A 2,777-nucleotide genomic window follows, 5' to 3' on the forward strand; every position below is an offset into this window, starting at 1 on the left:
GACGTGGTTCCTAATCAAATCTGTCTTGAATAGAGTTAGAGATGGACTTGTATTAGCTTTTTTGACTTCTTTGGGTTTTCTGCTTTTTTACCATGGAAGTCATGTGATACACCAGAGATGTTAAATGGAAGTTTATATATATTTCTGATCTCTCTGATTTAGGGATTTATAATTTTGTTCCCAAAATGTTTATTATTTCAGATCCTCTGAACATTATAAAGTATTTTTTCTTTACTGGTCTTGAAACACTGCTATCATTTGAAGAATACACTATATGCCATACGTTGAAAGGTATGGGTTTTTATTGTCACATTAATTATTGTATGGGGTCTTTTGTATATAGTCTTAGGTTTTGTCTTGTCACAAACTTTCTGCCTTGTATATTGATGCTATTTGATGTCAAACTGAATGTTTTTGACCGTAGTAACACATCTATATACGGATTCTGGATCTTTCGTTGGTACTAACATTGATTCTTGAACCTGTTTGATCAGTTACTATTCTTAGGCGTGTGACCTGGCATCAATTATTGTACATAATTGCGAGAAGGACAAGATTTTGTAAATACATTTACTATTTGTATATTTAATTTTTGCTATTGGGTTTAGTCTCCGTCATTTTAAATATATGTATTTGTGTATTTTCTTAATAGCCCTGAAGAAGTCTCTCAGGAGACGAAACGCGTTGGCTATGATCAATGAAATTGTGAAGAGAGAATCTGTTAATGAAAAATAAAGTGAACACTGCATCAAGAAATACATACCCTGGACTTGGATACACTTTCTTTATGTGTTTTTTTTGTGGAATGTGAGATGAAACATCAATAATATTATATAGAGTGCTGAAACCCCTTTGTGTTGAATTGTTTGTAGGACTTGTTCCTATTTTGTGAGGAGTATAGGGGGAAGTACTCCCTGGTTTCGTGCACCATTAGCTACTCAGGGACACTATTCACGTGTTAGGTGTGGATCTTATCAGCCTCTGCCCTCAGCTTTGTTGCTCTTTCAAGTGGTGTGTGTACCTGCAGCGAGATTCTCTTCCTCGCGTTCTCAGCTACGTTGAAGCTGCAGTGCTGCCGGGACAGAGTGTACGGTCATGTTGTGTGGCCCCATGTAGCAGTCATATACATATTTTTTTAGTTTTTGCATCTTGTTTCCTGCTTGCATTTGCGTAAAAATGTTTTTCAGTCACAGAAGCAGCAGTGCAAGGGAGGCTCACGCTATGTGACGCAGAATGCAGCTGGCAGTATTTGAATTTGAATTTTTAGCAATTTGTAAAGCGCACATTCACTAGGCAGTTTCTTGGCGCTGAGGGATTCCTGAACTGGGGGGGGGGGGGGGCACCGGGCGCTATAGGCTGAAAGCTTGCTGGAACAAAAAAGTCTTAAGTAACTTTTCCTGACTTTGACTTTGGCAAGTGGCTTTTTGAAATTTCTGAAACACTGGTTGTTTTTTGTTTCCCTGTCTGTGCTTTGATTTGCATAAACAAAATGTTTCCAATGCTACGGACTTCTGGGTATCAGGTTGTATATTAGTGTGCAGGTGTGTGTTTTGAGTTAAAGTGGTGTGTTCAAGGCTCTATGTGTGTATTTATATACATTCAAAATGCAGAATGTTCAGGTGCCTCCATTATTTTTATCCTCTCTTGGCAAACCTGCATTGTCATGGCAAAAATGGAAAAAAGTTTTCACCCATTATGCCAGGGTGTGTGGCACTTCATTAGGTGCCGAAAGAATAACTCGTTTCCTCATGCATTGTTTAAGCTCTGAGGGGCAGGCGGTTTTTGAGTATTTACTGGAATTGTCTCATGAAGATATAAACAACTTGCCTGAGGATGAAATATGTTTAAATAAGTTAGTTAGGAGAGGGAGTCCATTAACGAGTATGGCGAATGTTGACCCTTTTAGGAAAAATGGGATTTGTGTATTTTTGCATGAGGAGCTAGTAGCGGCTCAGGTCGAATCTTTCAGAAGAGATCACCAGGCCTTATGTAAAACAACAACAAATAGCAGGGGGTTCGTAAACATGAAAGATATTATCACAATCTCGGTCAGTAGCAATGCAGGGTAGAGAGTTCTTAATATTGCGGGACATGAGGATCAAAGGGCTACCAAATCTAGCAGGGAAGCTGAATTGGCAGAATGGATTGTCGCAGGGTTTCTGTTCTCACACAGAACTGTGCACAGAGGAGTGGAACCTCGGCGAATTAGGGTGTCCCAAAACTCACCTTAGTATCCAACTCACCCCTTACCGAGCTAGCTACAGTGTCTCATTGGACATATCAAACTCCCAATGTTTAGACAAACCAGAACATGAACTTACTGTACCTCAGGGTACGTGGAACTCATGAACACTCTTTCGTTATATTATCATTACAAACCAGAACATGGAGTAAAGAAGACACATGTGCATTTGAAATGTTTATTTACTAATGCCGTCTTCTCAGGCGCAGTATCTTAGATAATACAAGTATACTTATTATCAGTAGCAAAATTACCAGCATAGTTACTAAGACATAAAAAGCGAATGGTGACAGCATGTTAACATGCTGTAATGAATAAGAGTTAACAACACTTATATCTCACCCTCCCTAACACATATATTATATTATTAGCTAAGAAGGTCTCTTTGGGTTGTTTTAGGGCGGGCCCATACCTTAGTGTCCTAGCATGAAGGAATCACATCAGCATACACCAGCTCTCTCTGCATGTGCATCGCATCAAGTGTGTTCTATGTGCCTCGTGCAAAGCAATATCAATCCCGCCTGAAACCAGAGTT

This window comes from Lissotriton helveticus, chromosome 6 (assembly GCF_964261635.1).
Source record: "Lissotriton helveticus chromosome 6, aLisHel1.1, whole genome shotgun sequence".
Lineage (NCBI taxonomy): Eukaryota > Metazoa > Chordata > Amphibia > Caudata > Salamandridae > Lissotriton > Lissotriton helveticus.